Genomic DNA, 20,152 nt, shown 5'->3' on the forward strand with positions numbered 1-20,152 from the left:
CAATGGGTACGCCTTTATTGCCTTATGTTCATTGCTTAATGTAACATGCACACCTCTATCTGCTCATTGAAAAAAATGTTGATTCTTTGTTAAAGTCACAGGGATCGGGGAAGCACCGATTATTTTTATTGTCCACAGATTTGAGGTTTAAAACGAGCGGTTTGTTTGGATTGTTCGATGGAGTTTTGTTCTATGTTTGTAAGGGTTGTTGCGACATACTATTCACAGAACCTCTGTTGGAAACTTCCGCTTGCTAAACTTTGACGTTTGTTTGGAACTACCTGAGTATTAAGGGATTTTTCTACCAGCTTATATAAAGGACCATTACTGTGAGAGAGAGGAAGAGAGGATTGGCTGATTAATTCAAAATCTATTGTGTACTAGACTGTGACCCTGGCAGCAAGTTGGGACCTCGCCTGAGCAGCAAGGAGGTTTCAAGAAGTTGTAGAAGGTATGATTATCCAAATTGAGTGTTTGAATATGGATTTTTCATGATTTTTCGCTAGGAGTTCACTCGTACTATTTGTTTTTGAAGCTGGTATCTCCATTCTTCATCCATCTTCAGTATTGAAGGTATAAGGGTGTTTTATGTAAAAATATGCTTGTACTTCTCCCTTGTCATGCCATTTAATGAATGAAGGCCTCACCACTATTGAGTAGGGCCCGAAGATGTAGACTAAACTGGACGAACTCCGTAATCAAATAATTGTGTCATGGTTTCATGTTCTTATGGTTATTTCCATATTATTTATGTGCTTTTAAGTTCCATGGTTAATTAGCTATGTTATATGAAATTCTAATGCATCTGTAAGTAAAGAGTCTTGGATCAAGTTTGGTGTCACAACAGTTATTTTTTGATGCGAATTGCATGAGTATAAGCTAACCTAGAACAAACTGTGAAAAGGAGAAGGAACGCTTAAGTCCTCTAAACCAGAAGCAGGACATACACAACGAAGAAGAAACATGGCAAATGAAGAGGCTCATTGGGAAGAAGAACATAATTTCTGCAAGGTATTCTACAATATGGCTGAGAAAGTGGACAAACTGTTTCAGAGTATGAGAAGGCCCTCCAACACGAGAAGAAGAGATGCATATGATCGAAGATCGGTAGATCAAGTTGATGGTGGAGAAGATACCCCTCCCTCTCCTTCTTCAAGTGATAATTCTCATCACTCCAATTGCGACTCCAGACATACATCTAAGAAACCTTTCCTTAAACTATATGTAAAGTTTGACTTGCCTATGTATGTTGGAGAGTGTAATGTAGAAAATCTCAATAATTGGATTAGGCAAATTGAGGTCTACTACCGGATCTAACAGATCAAGGAAGATGAGGCAAAGATCTATTTGGCATCGATTCTTCTAAGTGGCACCATTCTCATTTGGTGGGATAGTAGATTGCAAGGCAGCAAAAACATGGGTAACCTTTTTTCCTCATGGTCAAATTTTGTTTCTGCATTGAAGAATCTGTTTTACCATTTGGGATATAAACAAAAAACATTAATGGAGTGGAAACACCTAAGGCAAAGCAAGGGTCAAAATGTATAAAACTTCACCGAAGAATTTAGCAAACAAGCATTGAATTTGAGCATTCTAGTAGATTCACCAGAGATTGTAACTAAGTATATCGGTTCCTTACATAGTTACATACGACATGCATTATTATTGTTCAATCCTGCCACTATCAATGAGGCCAGTGTGAAGGCCATGCATCTTGAGAGAAGGGGGGTACATCAATAAAATGATGCAGGAGCATTCAGCTCAGAAGAATCATTGTATTTTAGTAGACATAGGGGGGTCTTGTGTTTTAAGGAAGTTGGTTTCCTAAGTGTTGAATTAATGTAATTATTAAGGTTTTGAGTGATTTTAATGAGAGAAGCTAGAATAGGGATTTAATTAAGTATAGTGAGGCATATTTGTAAATGTTCTCGAATGTAGGAGAACATGAGAGAATCAAGATAGTTGAGAGATTGAGAGATTTGAGAATTAATTGTAAAACTTAGATTAGGAGTTAGTTCATGATTTTGTGGATTAAAGAGGATCCTTAGGGATAAGGAAGAGATTTTAGGATTTTGTTGAGAAGGTTATGGATCTAAACTAGGAATTGGTTGTATAATCCTTCTGTATAAATGTAAGCCTAAAATGCATAGTCAAGTGAGATAGTTAGCTGGTTAGCTAGTTAGAGGTTGTGAGTTAGAGATTTGATTGTAAGCCTATAGGCAAGTAGGAAAACAGAGGCCACTGATACAGAAGATCAGGCCAAGGAGAGAATCTTATGTAAATACTTGTTTATTAACATAAACAACTCGATTTTGAGTTTGTGTGTGTGTACTAGATTAATTTCTATGTCTGTATGGAGTAATTTAGTTAATATGTGTGTGAACTAGAGCAATTTCTGTGTAACAAAGGTTGCAGGTGGAGTTCGAGCAAAACACAGAGAAGAAGTGATATGAAGGATCGTATTCGATCACTTGAATCCATTTGAAGGATCACAGTCAAGATTCAAGAGTGACTATGTTAAGAGCATGCAAAGTTAAATCAAGAGGGAGTTGTGTTGCAGGACAACTAAATATTGAAACCCTGAAGTAAAAACCCGAAACCGCAGAAACACTAAGAAATGACATAAAAGCGAAGTAGGCAGAAAAGAACGGGAACCGTCAGATCATTTAGATCGGCGGATATTAATGGTAGAAGAAGAATGGCGGAGGAATAGATCTAGATCGTCAGATCGACAGATCTGTTAGATCAATGGTTATTGCAAGGGAAAAATGCGTGAGTGTTACTGCGCGAGAAAAGTAGTTTCGTAGGTCGAAATGGTTTATCGGGTGGAGAAAAAGTGGTAAGTTGTAATTTGGAGTGGTCACCCGATTCCATTAATCAACCGACATGTAGCACTCAGGTGGAGAGAGAAAACCACTTTATTGAGCGGGTAATCCTCGTGCAAGTGGTTCGTCCAATATCGTTGTTAACCGTTGGATCAAATGGGTTTTTGATCAACAGTGGAGGATCATCGATTAGTTCTATTGATCGAGTAATCCAACAACCATCGTATTGAATGGTAAGATCGACGGCGGAGATTGAAGCCGATAAGGTTGGGAAAAAGTGGACCCGATATGTTATCAACATAAGTTATGTTATTTGAGTTCTAGTAGATGAATGGGTTAAAGTTGTGATACGACATGACAGCCGTTGATCTTGTGGAGTGAAATCAATAGTTGAGGTTGGACACAATAAAGGTAGAGCGTCGGAAAATGTGCAAAGGTCGTGGATTGGCAGAAAGGTAAGGCTTACGTGTGTTTTATATGTAGTTCTATTATATAAGAATTAAAATAGAAATAAAGCGGATAAAGGTTTTATGGGTTAAGTTCGAATATCGCCAAAGTTAAGAGTGGGGTTTAGTTAATATGCGCGGGGTATAGAATTAACCAAAGTTTATGAGGGTGAATAAAGTTCCGTTGGAAAGGTTAAAGAAGGTTTAGACTATTGAATAGTCAAATATAACGTTTCCACATAAAACTTAACTAAGAACATTAAACCTTGGTTTCAGAAGATTTTCGCCATGGATCAGGTGATTAAGGCCTGGGACCAGTGACATGCAATTTTATTTGCATAATGTGTGTATTATAGACTTAGGTTGGCATCACAAAATGACAACCCAAAAAGAGCTGCAACAACCAAGAGAAGAGGAGTAAAGCCCTCTTATACACATTGTGAGAAAGAGGGACACGACAAAGAGAATTGCAAGAAATTGCACCCTGAGTTGAGGCCTAGGAGGCATGAAAGAAGGGGGAGGCAGAAGAAAACTCCACCCTGCAACAAGATCACGAGTCTGAATCAGAGGAAGACAGGAAGGTCATAGCTGGAGGATTTACCCAAGGTATACCAATTGACCTAGGGTCATATTCCGGTGATGAAAGGAAGATTTCAACTCTTGGGATTGGAGCAGATGCACCCATCAATTTGGGTTCTGACTCGGGCAATGAAACAAAGGTCTTAATAGATATTTTACCAAAGGTGAAAGGACACCTAATGCGGCATGGCTCTGGGCACTTGAGGAGATCAACCAAAGCATTCAAGTAGAGAATACTAAGCTAAGGAGACTCCTACAAGAATTTGAAAGGGAGAAACAAAGGTTGCTACGGTAGTTGCAAGCCAAGGCTGAACCCTTGGAAAAGTTGCAGCATAACCGCCTTGATGTAAAAAGTGACTCTTCAGCTTCATGTACCTTTCCTGATGATGATATCACTGTTTTTGAAAAACATACTACAGGTATCGAATCCAAATTGTTGAATAAAATGGGGTATTAGGGGAAGGGCCTCAGCATTAATGGCCACGACATCATAAACCCCATCAAAGTGGAGGAATTTCCTCGTCATGCAGGACTTGGGTATGTCAGGAAGGAAGTTGGGGAATGCTCCAAAAAATCTAGTGACCTACCAACAACAAATAAAAAGGGCATCTCACTACATTCCAGTGACAACGAGGGATCCATAAATTGTTATTAGAGGCACATCAGGGGAAAGTTCTCCAAGACAATTCAAAAATTTTGGAGGAGAAAGAACCGTGGAAGTCACTGCAATTAGGTGGGACACCAGGGAGCCACGCAAAATATGTTCTGTGCCGAGAAGGTATCAATAAAGAAGCCAACAAGTGAAAATGATCAACAAACGAATACACCACATTTATGGTGGTCTTCTTTATTAAGTAAAATATGGTTTTTTTAGATCTAGTAGCTTGTTATGGCCACGATTTCTAAATCACGAGTTGTAAGTAAATCTAAAAGTGATGATGTGTTTCCCATCACTTGAAAACACAATGATGATGTTTGTGGCCTTTTCTTATGAATAGTTGAGGTATTGGTTTTTATTATGTAATCCTTGACCAAAGAGTGTGTTTTATAAATGCTTGGCAAGTGAGGGGTTGTTTAAGTCATGTATGGTTTGTATATAATTGCAAAGGATGTACCATCTTTCTATGCAGGTGGTTGAAAGTGTGGTTTAGTGAGGACACAGACAGTGTGATGGATACATTCATGTGGGCTTCAAAAGGAATGCATCTGAGTAAAGCTCGATGGATGAAGAAAAAGGTGATGGAGCAATTTCCTCACTTTATAATTGATTGAGAAAGATTTTGGCGGTCCAAAATCTCTTAGTGGGGAGGATTGATCTAGGTGGATCTTCAGAAAGTACCAGTGGCATGGTAAGAAGGCTCAAAACACAAAGTGACAGAATCTGGATAAAATTAGCATTGGATCAAAGTGCTCGTCATTCCAATTCCTACAGTGTAAATGACACTCAAATCCAAGTTCATTTGAAGAAGTTAGAGTAAGTCAAAAATGAGGTTTGACTTATGCAGGTGGCAAGAGAAGATAACGTGGCAAGACTCTTCAGCAAATGGGGAAGCACCAAGTGGCACGTTTCCATTGGTCCCGCATATCGCGTATCACAGAAGTCAAAGGTCAGGGCTTAAGGAAAATCGTCCCAACGTCGTGATGCGATCGAATCGCAATCGCCCATCGCAAAAGGAGAAGGTGAAATAATCGGCCCCTAGATAAAGACAAGTTGCGATGTGATATATCGCAATCACAGAGTCGGGTTGTGATTTGCGATATCGCAATCGTACATCGCAAAAGATTAAGGAATCATCCCTGTTGAGTCTTGAAAATGTCATTCATTTCCATTACACTTTCACTATTATGTCCATTATATCACCTCCATTTCACTACTATGTCACCACATTTATCCCACTTTCATTATCATTAGGGTCACATTTATGTTTTTCCAATCTTTATTAATTCTAAGTCTTTTAAGTGAATTTGTGGTTAAAAATTGGAAAATAATGTGCATATGCTTATACCTAACAAATGGGTTGAGATTGTTGACATGTGTAGGTTGAAAGGAGGCTTCTAGAAGACCCTTATGTGGCACTCTAAGGCCAAATTCGAATTTGAGTGGAAAGAATCAAGGGATCATAAGGATATGTGTCACATCTCCTAATTGTATTGTAACTCTAAGAAGACATGTGTCTTATCAGTTCATATTTTGATTAGGACTCTAGAGGTAGAGGGAGAGATTCATGGACTCTCATTAATGAGATGGCTTATCATATTTTTGTATAAATAGGAGATCTCTCTCCTTGATTAGTTAGTCTTTTAGCTTGTGAGTCTTTAGCTTGGAGTTTGTAGTTCTTCCTTGATGACTTTTGAAAGCTTTGGAGAGCTTTGTTGTACTTTGTAATTTTGAATAATTTGAATAAAGCTTTGATGTTCTCAACATGGAAGGAGATGTGAAGTAGATGTCATGGAGCATATTAGAATGTAAGGTAGAGTAGATTTCATTTTGTAAATTTTTCTTTGATTTCATTATGTCATTTGATTGCTTTCAAGTTTGATAGATTATATTTTTCATTCATGCAATTTTAATTCATGCAAGTGTGTTCAATCAGTTGATTGTAGATTAGTAATGCACATAGCTTTTTAATGACTAATGACAAGATGGAATCATCTTGTCCTTCTGCTGATTTATTTTCTGAGTTCTAATTCCAGCATTGTTATTTCTTTCAGTTTTGTTTTGTTCATTTACTTTTCTGCAAGATAGATATTAGACTGCTCATGTCATTTTCAGTTACCTCCTATAGCCAGAGCGACTCAAATGGTGAGGAATTGAAGTATGAATGCATAGTTTGATATTAGTTTTTTTTTTGCAAGTTAGTTATTGAATTGCTCATGTCATTTTCAGTTACCTCCTATAGCCAGAGCGACTCAAATGGTGAGGGATTGAAGTATGAATGCGTAGTTTGATATTAGTTTATTTTTCTGCAAGTTAGTTATTGAATTGCTCATGTCATTTTCAGTTACCTCCTATAGCCAGAGCAAGTCGAATGGTGAGGGATTGAAGTATGAATGTGTAGTTTAATATTAGTTTCATTTTATGCAAATTAGATATCGGATTGCTCAATTTGTTTATGATTACCTCCTATAGCCAGAGCAAGTCGAATGGTGAGGGGTCAGAATATGAGTTGATGTAATATGATTTAGTTTACTTTGCTTACAGTTTTTGAATTTCTTTAAGTTCAGTTTTCTTTTTATACAACAGCAAGGATACTGGGTTTCATAGTCACTAGCTCATTGATTGGTTGTTGCATTCCATTTTGATTGAAGTAGCTGCATATTTACACTTTTGTTTAAGTACCAATTCCATCAATAACATGTTTTGAGATCTTTTGAAGTGCTAAGTTTTGGAAGTTACCATTAGGGACATAGGCCTTGTCTTGAAATCTCTATCCATACTTGTCCTTTAAAAGTATTCTTAAGACCTTAGAATAGGATTTCCATTTGCATTAGACACTTTAGGAAACCAACAAAAACAAAACCCCAAAACAAAATAAAATCTATAAAACAACGAAGTAAGAAAAAGGTTAACTAAGCACATATGGTGCACCACACTTCATCAGTTTACGATACCCAGATTGATAATTTATGTAGAGCAATTTAAGACATTAAATTGACTAGACATTTTGGCGCCGTTGCCGGGGAAGTGTAATTAGGAGACCTTATTTCTTACATCTAAAAAAAAAATTTAATAATTCTTGAGTATGCTCTCCTCCTGCACTTCGTGTGATCTGGAGGATCAGAAAAAGGATTGTTAAGTAAAAAAAAAATTAATAATTCTTGAGTATGCTCTCCTCCTGCACTTTGTGTGATCTGGAGGATCAGAAAAAGGATTGTTATGTAAAAAAAAGAAAAAGAAAAAAAAAGGAGACAAAATAAACTTCATCATTTCAATTGATTCAAAAAAAAATGGAACTCAACTGCTTTGATAGGTTCAAATTGTCCAAAATTGATTAGTTATGGTTTATAGTGGTCCTCAAAACACTGTATCCTGTTTTAATAAGGTTTTGCAACTTAGCTGCGGAAAGTACCCTGATTCCGTAGCTAGTTGAGAATTCCGCAGCTGTTTCAAGGTTTAGCATGTTACAGGGGTCCAGTGAAGAAACCGACCACATGAGCATCTCCAAAATTGTCTCGACATGGATCCTATCCTAGTCTCCCAGCTCAGATCGATGAAAAACCAGCCTAAGACCTCAGTCAAAGTCCTGTTTTTAGCATGTTTTTCTTGAAGTCTTTGCGGTCTGAAATTGAAAATCATTAATCCTTTTTATAAAATTTTACAATTTCAGAGAAAGAAAAGAAAAAAAAAAAACAATCTATGACTATCTTCAATCCTAGCTTCCACTGTGGCTTCAATAGAAATCTGCATTCCTGTTCAAGCTTTGGCCTGAAACAAACCTGCACAATCATTAAAAAAATAAAAATGCATTTAGAAGTGAGTTTATATCATAACGATGGTGGAATATGCATTGAAAGCTTACAAAGTCTCATTGCAAAATCTGATCCCAAACAAAATCCATGACTTTGAAGTCGAGACAAAGTGCTGGCAGCCACAACCTTCATATGTTGAAGAGATCTTGCCAGCAACCAAATCCCAAATTGCAAATGGCGAAGTTTAAATTCTAGAGAACATGGGCTATTTAAATAAGGGCAAACAAAGTTGTTTTAGGAAAGAATAATGAAGATGTGAAGATGATAGAATTTGTGAGACGTCTTTGCAATCTATTGTTGTCTAATTTAAGCTCTAAAGGTCGCAGGGAACTACACGTTGATGGCAGGTCTTCATGTTACACTGAAGGAAGAGCAAGAAGGAATATTTTTGCTGAAGAAATCGAAGAAGATACTAAATAATGGTTACATCTTTCTATGTTGTGATCGCATCTAAAAAAATTTCAAAATCAATTTCACAGCCGAATGTAGCAATTCAGAAAAACATAAATAGCAAAAAAGTCAAACGTTGAGAGCACGATTTGGCCAGATGGAGGTGAATTTGAAAAACGAAAACATGGGTTTTTTTGCTAGTAGGGTCAGTTAGATAACCCAGAAACCGTTTTAAGAGATTCGTGGCGGTTTGGGAGATATCCTCGGTTCTTTGGAGCCTCTTTTTGCTTGCCGCGTGTGAAAAAAAAGTGTTTTTTTAACAGTTGCGGCCATATTCCGATTTCTTTGAGAAATCCACCCAGATCCGATTTTCTTGGCTGCCAGGTCATCCACTGTGTCTCTGAATGCATGAAAAATGATTTCTATTAAATGAACAAGAAATAGTTTGAACACGGCACGCTGTAGTTGAAATACGACTCTCTGTCATTAAAATCGTTTGTTGATTTTGCCACCCGTCTAACACTTGCTCTGCCACTTCTCGATTAATAACAGTTCTAATTGGATCGGCTCTTTGCTGATAAACATAACACCTGTTAACAGCAATCCAATTGAAGACGGCTCTGTTTTAACTCCCTTACGTGAACCAAGCTTTGCACAAGGATCAAATGTACAGTGCAGAGCGTGTCTTTCAGGGAAAGGAATCTTTGAATCTGTTGAATAATCTACCAAATGTTGTTTTGGAGGAGATATGAATTAGGATGATAAGCTGGACGATGCTCCTCCTCTTCCTTATGGATGGTACGATGCTTGGGTGAAGCTGAGATCTGGTCAGGATGGCTGGACATATGATACTAAAGCAAATCAAATGGTAACTGGAAATCACCTCTTGCAAAAGCGCTTGGATAGACTGTTTTGCCCTTTTCAAGACTTTGAGGTCGAGAGTATTGATATGATAGGGACAAATCCCATTCCTGGTCTCTCCCATAAAAAGGATAAGAAAACCAGAGGATGATCTCAAACTTTGACTCTTCCTGTGTTGCCAATCGATCACTTTGGTTTGCTTTTAAAGCTTAGACCAAAAAAAAAAAAATGACTTTTACCCAAGGAAAAATTGTCCCAAAACTGTACCTCTGATTATAAGGACTGCCTTTGAACATTGTGGGGGTTCGGATACTCGTGAATTTTGAAGTAGACTTGAAGCATTTGACTGTTATAACCATTTTGATAACCATGTTCATAGTCAAGGAGCAAATTGTTTTGCTTCATAAAATTTTATCTTGTACAATTTCGAGTATTCTTCATGTTGTACTATGCTTTAAACTTGTTAGTATATAACCATCTGGAAAAGACGGCAAGTTACTGGAAAACGTTGTAATGGCTATTGCCAGTTATCTTGTTTGTGACTAGAAAAGAAACGTTACAATTCCAAGGCAGCATGTTTTTACACTTGAAAGTAATTTCTGGCTATCTACGTTGTAAGAGACAGAACGGACCTTAATAATTCCAAGGCAGCATATCATTACACAGTTTTTGTAACAAAAAAAAAAGAAAAAAAAAAATTCAAAACTGATGGTTGACTGTTTCAGCCACTTTCCGCAGCTGATTCAACTTTCCGCAGCTGTTTTGTTAAACTCTAGGTTGCAGGTGTCATCAAGCAAAAAAAGCCACATGGGTGGCTGGGGGAATGTCAGTACATGGATGATGTCCTATTCATTTGATCTAATTCGATGAAAAAAACCCCCGTCAAAAGGAAGTTAGGTTGAATGTTATCACTGAGTCGCCACACTAAGTCGCTGCATGTCAAGAAAAAAAAAAAAAAAATTGAATCAATGAAATGAATAAGTTATTTGCTCACTTTTCTGAAGGTATTGATTAATTTTGGATTGATGATGAAAGATGAATGGCTAAATTTTGATTCAATATTTTTAGCTACAGAAACTGTGCACATTCCGCAGCTAAAGTCCAATTCCGCATCTGTTCTCTAATTCTGCAGCCAGAAAAACCTCATTGTTCAAATCAGCCTAACTTTTTCATACAAAATCAGATTTTTATGATTTAAGTACCATTGGAAAGATCTCAACAAGATCTACACAATGAGACATCCATCATTTGAGTTTGAAATGGAAAATAATGAAATAAATTGCTGAAAAGAAGCAACATCAACTTGAGGCACTAATTCCAAATCAGGAATAAATTCTTTTGATTTTTCCTTTGAGAACTTGTTTCATTAATACAAATTCTTAGTTTTGTGTGTAAATATCATAACTAGAGAGATTGGCCATCTCTCTCCTTTGATAATCTTACATTCCATTGCAGAAGAAGTAGTAGTTTTTTTGCACGTTCCAGGAGGAAGGACAAATGACTACAAGAGAATGGTGTCTCTCTAAGGGACCAATTTGTTTCATAAGAGGATGATTAGCAACAAAGAGGAAATATGTTGATGCAAATTCAGATCCAAACACTTGAAAAACTTTCAGATACTATTGTCTCCATTACATCCATACTTCATAATAAACCATTTACTCCATATTTTCCATTTACATTCACATATACTTTCCATCTCTTTTTCTCCATTCATAACCCACAAATAAAAGCAAGAGGCTTATTCATATGCTTATTGCCCATTGCCATTTCTGCTCTCCATTGCCATCTTCCATTTTCATCTTCCATTTCCTGTCATTTTCATTTCGCAAATAAGCCCTGCTTCAATGCAAATTATTGAGTCCATAGTCCTTTGAGTCTAAGTTCTTTGTAAAAACACCTTGAGGCTTGCATGCCTTAATGGCAAGTCCTCATGCTGACAAACAATGGGAATACATTAATGTCCCTTGTTCGTTAGATCTTCTAGGTGACTCGACATCGGCAAATTCATTCATACCTAGCAAGATGTGTCTGGGCATCTTGACTCTCATTGTCATCAATGGTGAGAGTTCTCGTGTTGACTAGTGGCATCCATTAATGGCCACTAAGCTAACAATTTCCTACTATGTTCGACATCAGAACATCTTTTCACATAGTAGGAATTGTGCCAACGAGTTTTGAAGACATGAAGACTATTATTTTCAACATTTTGGAGCAGATTCAGCAAGTTTTAGTAGAAGCAATAAAAAGTCATCTTATCTCTCTATCCATGACTCTTCTTGTTCAGCCACTTGAAGAAGAATATGATCAGAATTTTGCATCCACCACACATACAACTCATCCATTCCAAAGGGTAAGTGAAGGTACGTCATTTTCTAACTTTTGACTATAGAATTCCATAAAAAGCTAGAATGATAATTGTTGGAAAAACATTTCTCTTCCTCATTTCATAAAATTGCCAATACCATCAGTTGGGGGGGAATACATTCATATTCATATCTTGCCATGTCCATATTATATGCAGGAGCCCACATACTTCCAACATATATTAATTATTACATTGCTATTATGAGCATACAATGGCTTTTGAAAAAGTGCTTAAAGAATAAATTGGATACAAACAAAATCATGGTTGTCAAACAAGAACCAACCATCATGCAATCCAATAAAGATATACTTTGCAACAATAATCAAAATATCATTATGCAAAGTTCAAAGATCAAAATAGAATGCAGCAAAAAAAAAAAAAAAAATTGGTTGTAACACAAGAACCAACCATGTTGCAATTCAAATAAAACACTTTGCAAAAATATGAAGTTATCAAATGATATCATGCAAAGTTAAACCAAAGCTCAAGAATCAAAAGAGTTAATGTAATATATATTGCATGAGGACATGCAATAGCTTCAGTTGGGGGGTATGCTGAGTCTTGAAAATGTCATTCATTTCCATTACACTTTCAATATTATGTCCATTATATCACCTCCATTTCACTACTATGTCACCACATTTATCCCACTTTCATTATCATTAGGGTCACATTTATGTTTTTCCAATCTTTATTAATTCTAAATCTTTTAAGTGAATTTGTGGTTAAAAATTAGAAAATAATGTGCATATGCTTATACCTAACAAATGCGTTGAGATTGTTGACATGTGTAGGTTGAAAGGAGGCTTCTAGAAGACCCTTATGTGGCACTCTAAGGCCAAATTCGAATTTGAGTGGAAAGAATCATTGGATCATAAGGATATGTGTCACATCTCCTAATTGTATTGTAACTCTAAGAAGACATGTGTCTTATCAATTCCTATTTTGATTAGGACTCTAGAGGTAGAGGGAGAGATTCATGGACTCTCATTAATGAGATGGCTTCTCATATTTTTGTATAAATAGGAGATCTCTCTCCTTCATTAGTTAGTCTTTTCGCTTGTGAGTCTTTAGCTTGGAGTTTGTAGTTCTTCTTTGATGGCTTTTGAAAGCTTTGGAGAGCTTTTTTGTACTTTGTAATTTTGAAGAATTTGAATAAAGCTTTGATGTTCTCAACATGGAAGGAGATGTGAAGTAGATGTCATGGAGCATATTAGAATGTAAGGTAGAGTAGATTTCATTTTGTAAATTTTGCTTTGATTTCATTATGTCATTTGATTGCTTTCAAGTTTGATAGATTAGATTTTTCATTCATGCAATTTTAATTCATGCAAGTGTGTTCAATCGGTTGACTGTAGATTAGTAATGCACATAGCTTTTTAATGACTAATGACATGATGGAATCATCTTGTCCTTCTGCTGATTTCTTTTCTGAGTTCTAATTCCAGCATTGTTATTTCTTTCAGTTTTGTTTTGTTCATTTACTTTTCTGCAAGATAGATATTAGACTACTCATGTCATTTTCAGTTACCTCCTATAGCGAGAGCGACTCAAATGGTGAGGTATTGAAGTATGAATGCGTAGTTTGATATTAGTTTATTTTTCTGCAAGTTAGTTATTGAATTGCTCATGTCATTTTCAGTTACCTCCTATAGCCAAAGCGACTCAAATGGTGAGGGATTGAAGTATGAATGCGTAGTTTGATATTAGTTTATTTTTCTGCAAGTTAGTTATTGAATTTCTCATGTCATTTTCAGTTACCTCCTATAGCCAGAGCGAGTCGAATGGTGAGGGATTGACGTATGAATGTGTAGTTTAATATTAGTTTCATTTTATGCAAATTAGATATCGAATTGGTCAATTTGTTTATGATTACCTCCTATAGCCAGAGCGAGTCGAATGGTGAGGGGTCAGAATATGAGTTGATGTAATATGATTTAGTTTACTTTTCTTACAGTTTTTGAATTGTTCTAAGTTCAGTTTTCTTTTTATACAGCAGCAAGGATACTGGGTTTCATAGTCACTAGCTCATTGATTGGTTGTTGCATTCCATTTTGATTGAAGTAGCTGCATATTTACACTTTTGTTTAAGTACTAATTCCATCAATAACATGTTTTGAGATCTTTTGAAGTGCTAAGTTTTGGAAGTTACCATTAGGGACATAAGCCTTGTCTTGAAATCTCTATCCATACTTGTCCTTTAAAAGTATTCTTAAGACCTTAGAATAGGATTTCCATTTGCATTAGACACTTTAGGAAACCAACAAAAACAAAACCCCAAAACAAAATAAAATCTATAAAACAACGAAGTAAGAAAAAGGTTAACTAAGCACACATGGTGCACCACACTTCATCAGTTTACGATACCCGGATTGATAATTTATGTAGAGAAATTTAAGACATTAAATTGACTAGACAATCCCCCGGAGCAAGTCAGGTTGCGATGCGATGAATCGCAATCGCAGATCGCAGTGGGAGCAGTTTCATAGAGTAACACCCCGCCGATTACGATTTGCGATGGGGCTTCCGAACACGATATTTTGTACATTATGTTAATAATCTCGGTGGTTCCACAAAGCGCCTGATGTATGGGTTTTGGTTTATCCACCGATTGCGATTTGCGATGGATCCCGGATACGATATTTATTAAACTGCAGTTTATAATTGCCGATGGATTTGCCTTTATTACCGTGTGTTCATTTCTTAATGTAACAGGCACACCTTTGTCCGCTGATTGAAAAAAATGTTAATTGCCTGCTAATGCTGTCGGGTTCAGGGAAGCACCAATTCCTTGTATTGTTTGTAGATTTGAGGTTTAAAATGAACGGTATGTTTGGACTATTCGATGGAGGTTTTTTTCTATGTTTGTAATAGTTGTTTCCACACACTATTTAGGGCCCCGAGAACCTCTGTTGGAAATGCCCGCTTGCTAAACTTTGACGTTTGTTTGGAATTGCTCGAGTATTAAGGTATTTTTCCGCCATCTTATATAAAGGACCATCCCAGTCAGAGAAAGGTAGAGAGGATTGGCCGATTAATTCAGAATATATTGTGCAGCAGACCTTGACCCTGGCAGCAGGTCGAGACCTCGCCTTAGCAGCAAGGACATTTTGAGAAGTTACAGAAGGCCCGATTATCCAAATTGGGTGTTTGGATAGGTGTTTTTGCACGATTCTGCGCCAGGAGTTTAGTAGTACTATCTGTTTCTAAAGCTAGGCTCTCCATTCTTCGTCCATCTTCCAGATTGGAGGTATAAGGATGTTTTATATAAAAATCTGCTTGTACTTCTTTCTTTCCATGCCATTTAATGAATGAAGGCCTCCCAACTATTGAGCAAGACCTGAAGACGTAGACCGAATTGGACGAACTCCATAATCAAATCATTGTGTCATGGTTTGAAGCTCTTCTCGTTATTTCCATATTGTTTATGCGCTTTTAAGTTCCATGGTTAATTAGCTCTGTTATATGTAATTTTGATGCATCTGTAAGTAAAAGATCTTGGATCAGCAGTTGAGTGGAAACCTTCAAAATTACCAACACAAAATGAAAGTTATTTTTTACAGGAGACCCTTCATTGCAAATGAACTGCTCCTCCCTCAACTCGCATTTCCATCCCAAGTGAATATGCCATCAGATGCATTGAACAAATCCACTTCGTCCAATACCATCCAACCAATTTCTGTCATTTGAAATGCTTCCTCTTCAACATGCTTTGCAGCATCAAGCTCTGCTAGCCGATGAACTATAAAGCAAGGGATTTTAAGAGTACCATCCACAAAGTTTCGAAAATGGACTACGCGTTTCTGGTGTCACATAGATTGGTTAAAAGTATAGAAAATGGCCTAACCGGTTCTAATGTCACAAATATTGTTACCACAGGGATTTGTCAAAACACTACCCCAACAAAGTTCTATATTGGCTATGAAGCTGCTACAATCAATCTGAGTTTTTTGGTCTTCTTACAGACAATATGAAGTTGCTAGTCTCCTAAATGTGCCGAGGGGAGGACATGATCTCTACTCTCAATAAAATTTCATCTTTTGTTCCTTGACACTGATCTGGTTGTCACATTAGCCACCCTCAATGTGTAAGAGTTCACTCAATGAATATGGAATTTGGTATGCATGAAGGTTGGCATTCATCACATGAGAGATACGTGGTTGTGTTTCTAATGATGAATGAAAATAACTAAGGAGGACCAAGATCCACAGTGATTATATTATGAAATAACAAATTATGTTCATTACATTGTCCAACCACTTGTTTCATGCGAGGTTACATAGTAGTGATGCTCCAAACAATGGTGACACTAACAACTACCCAAATTGGTGAATAGATGTTGCATGATGCAACATTTGGTGATAATAATAAAAAATCGGTTTTGTTTCCCCTTCTATCTGATGGTTCTGCAAGTCGTGGATACATAGGAATTAATATCGTCACTCAAGGTGGGGCTAAGATTGGTGCAGATGTAGGATCCACCAATTAGGGACATATTTGTACGGCTATGCCACTGTTGTACAAGATTATACTCTGTCTCGCCCCAAGATTTACTGAATAGAAATAATTTTATGTAATGCTCCCACAATCCTAGTAGCTAATATCTTACTAGATATTGTTGGCATCTAGTGCAATTGAGAAGAGTGTTTCATAATAAAATTGTATGAGCGAAAACGTCTCGAAGAATTTGCTTCTACTACTCGCTTTGGATCTCTGAATGGATATGGGGCTCTCGATCAATTGGATTTCACTTGTTGCTCGCTACATACTATTTCCCCACCCCACAAAAACAGGAAACACAAAACTCTTCTCAATGACCATTTTTGCCCATCTCATTCAGGTCCTCACCTGCCTGAGCATAGCTCAGGACTAGGAGACTTCGATTTATTCTCAACAGTGTGGATAGATTCATTTACCCATCATGCTGACCATTCAATATTCATTTACCCATGCCATCATGATTTGGAGGAGCAGGGAGGGTGGGCTTGTTTTTCGGAGCCTTGGAGTGCCTTTTCAAGGCCTCATTGTGTCGTAGCAAGGCACAGTGGTCTTCATATACCTGCACCATAGTGATAAGTCTTTTTTCTAATGTAGGATAATTTTATAAACATCTCTTCGGACTGGAGCACAAAAAACCAAATGATCGATATATCTAATAAGAATTGCACGCTTTTCACCTCAGTGGTAAATCAATGCTTTGTTTCCTGTCTCGTGTATTCACCTAGATCTATGCATAGTTCCAGCGAGAATAAGCTAGTTAGTTATCCCTAGTACTCACACTTGCTAGAATCAACCTTAACTAGATTATGAACCCACCCTAAGCTCTGACAATCGAAGCGATCATCATTTGAACCAGGCTATCTATTTTCTTCTTGTGCCCCCTTCCTTGAGGCAAGTGTAGTGATCATGCGATCATTTGAAAACTAGGCTTCTTTCGGCAAGGGAAGCAATGATTTGAACCCACTTGTGGTATATTCTTGTCCATTCTCCTTTCTTTGGATTCAAGCAGGGCCACAGGAATCCCAACAGGCAAAAAGATCATTTGAACCGGGGTCTCCTCTTCGCCATTATTTCATTTCAAGGCAGGAATTAGCCGCCCTGCAACCCCCCTTGTTAATACAAATGTTCGGTCATGTTAATGTAGTATATTTTAATTTTCCTAGTTGAATTAATGACCAAGGTTTTATTTATTTTAAGAATCTCTCACTAAACTTTTATTTTTTATATATAATGATTATTAATCATTAGCTATTAAAATATGTTAAGAGGTATTTATAGTTTTATTTATTTATTTTTAATTAAATAAAAAATATTAATAGTAAGCTGCAAATTTTATTAAAATGATAAATAAGTACAATAATACTTATTATAAATTAATATTTATCAATGATTATATTACTAGTTTATTTACTCAATTTAAATTAATAATATACATATAATAAAAACCATCTTAAGGTATATTAATAGATTTTTTTATTACAAATGAATTAACTTGTAAATATGTGAAATGACATAATTTCCAAATATATATTTTTAGTGCAAAATAGGAATCACATTGAAATTTATTAAATTCTAAATATGGATCTTATAAATGGTTAATTATAAAAAATAGTTAATAAATTATTGTTTGATTCAAAATGTGTGTATGTTCAATTTAATAATTTTGTAATATATTATATTTTTTTAAGTATAAATTTCAATATTTTCTATGAAACGTTTAGATGTAAGACTGTGAAATGTTTTAGTTTATAAAATTATTCCAAGTTATTTTTAAATTATCTATCTATATCTATATATATATATATATATATATATATAATATCAAATTGGTGTATGAATTATGTTTATGTTATGAAATTTTTTATTTTTGTTTTTATTTATTTTTAATTAAATTTTGGTATTATTGTTTATTATGAAGATTTATTTTAATTTTGGATCTATTAAAAGTCTAGAGGGATCAAATTTCTCAAGATGCAAACATTTATTTTAGTGTAAAACCCGAGGAAAGGTTTGCACCTCGAGATATTTGATTACTTTAAGGTTTCCACCTTGAGAGCTTTGATTACTTTTGACTCCTAATAGATCTAGAATTAAGATGGATCTATGCTATTTTTGAGAAAAGCACTACTAAAATGTTTGAAGTATAAGAACTTTTTAATTTCTACTCATTTTATATAATATATACATAGTTGACATTGAAATATTTCATTGATGATTCATATTCTCCACATTAAAATGTTAATATATGCCTCCTCATATTCCAAAATATAAAACAATCTCTCTCTCTTTGTATATATATGTTTGTTAATTATTAACATTTTTTTAAATATTACATACATATATAGTATTATTTTTTATATTAATATTTTGTAAATATTATATGTCAGCTACATATTAAAAATTGAAAGAATATGACATTAAAAAAATTTCCTCAAAATATTTGTTGTGTTATTTGATTTGTGACCCACACTTACATAAATTTTGTTATTAATATTATTTAGACATTATATATCAACTCCCTATTTTGAATGGAATAAATAATACATTTCTCCAAACTGAAAATATAAGAAAATTTTCAATTACGTCATAAGGAGTTCCCTCTAAGAAGAACTCCCCTCCATGCCACTGTGTCTCATTGTGAGCCATTGCTCTCATGTGTTAGATGATAGAATTATCATCAACCATCAGATTGATACTTTCGAAAAAAAATGCAGAGCATTGGCAAGAAAACCTATAAATGACACACCTATTAATGGCCTAAGGAAGTTAGACAAGACTATTGTAATATTTAAAATTGGACTGCATTCGTTCGAGCAACCTTTCTTGGCCACATCAATGCCCTATGAGAGATAGACCATTTCCTGCAGGATGGCTACGACATTTCCAAGAACGTTGCAGAAGGTCACTAGTACTTGGTTTAGGAAAACACTTGAGGAATAGCTTCCATTTACTTGCCTCAGTACTGGAAATCGAAACAAAATCTTCAAGGCTTGCGATCGACGTCGGTGAAAAATTTCATAACCACAACCACCTTGAATCCTGCATTTTCATCCTCGTCTCTTCGAGCCTTCCCACTCTTGAGCAACTTCAGATGCAACATCTCGTTGTCGGAATCACATATGAAATCCAAGCTCATGGTGGAGTGGTTCAAAGTGTGACCTTAGTGTGCGAGACTGTGCCTTTTCTCTTATGTTGGCTGCAAGAGGCCTGACATGAGAAAGCATGAGTTTTGGCACTGCTCTATTTGTGGAACCATGAATTACTACTCGTGGGCCTACCAAGCCCTAGATTGGAAAATATGGTGTAAGCCCACCTGCATACCCATTGACGACTACTTGGATGTTGAAACCATTAATGATGAAGATTATCCAAAGGAGGAGAAAGAACCAAAATATGAGATTTAACAATAATTTGTTACCAATTTGGAAGTCTGTGTCAAGAAATTGCCCCATTTTCTACCTTTCTCTTCTTGTTCTTCTTATACAGACCAGTTGTGTGTCCATTGTTTGGAATGAGAATTTTGTTTCGTACAATGTATTCTTTCCTACGATTAACTGTAAACACATTTAACATAGTCCAACCATAAACACTACATGTCAAAAATACAAGTCAAGCGAATGTAAGAGGATTTCATATTCACATGTACAACCAGTTAAAGGAACCACATGTCTTTGTACACTATTTACAAAGAAATGAAATGCAACTTAATGTTA

General features: G+C 35.9%; 1 pseudogene; it reads left to right on the forward strand.

The window, feature by feature from the left end:
- The first annotated feature begins 963 nt into the window (after positions 1-963).
- On the forward strand, positions 964-19,843 carry LOC149256676 (F-box protein At1g67340-like; annotated as a pseudogene).
- The last annotated feature ends 309 nt before the right edge of the window (positions 19,844-20,152 follow it).

The sequence above is a fragment of the Pinus tabuliformis genome, chromosome 7 (assembly GCF_031772625.1).
Source record: "Pinus tabuliformis cultivar Carrire ecotype Pingquan chromosome 7, CPIR1, whole genome shotgun sequence".
In the NCBI taxonomy this organism is placed as follows: domain Eukaryota; kingdom Viridiplantae; phylum Streptophyta; class Pinopsida; order Pinales; family Pinaceae; genus Pinus; species Pinus tabuliformis.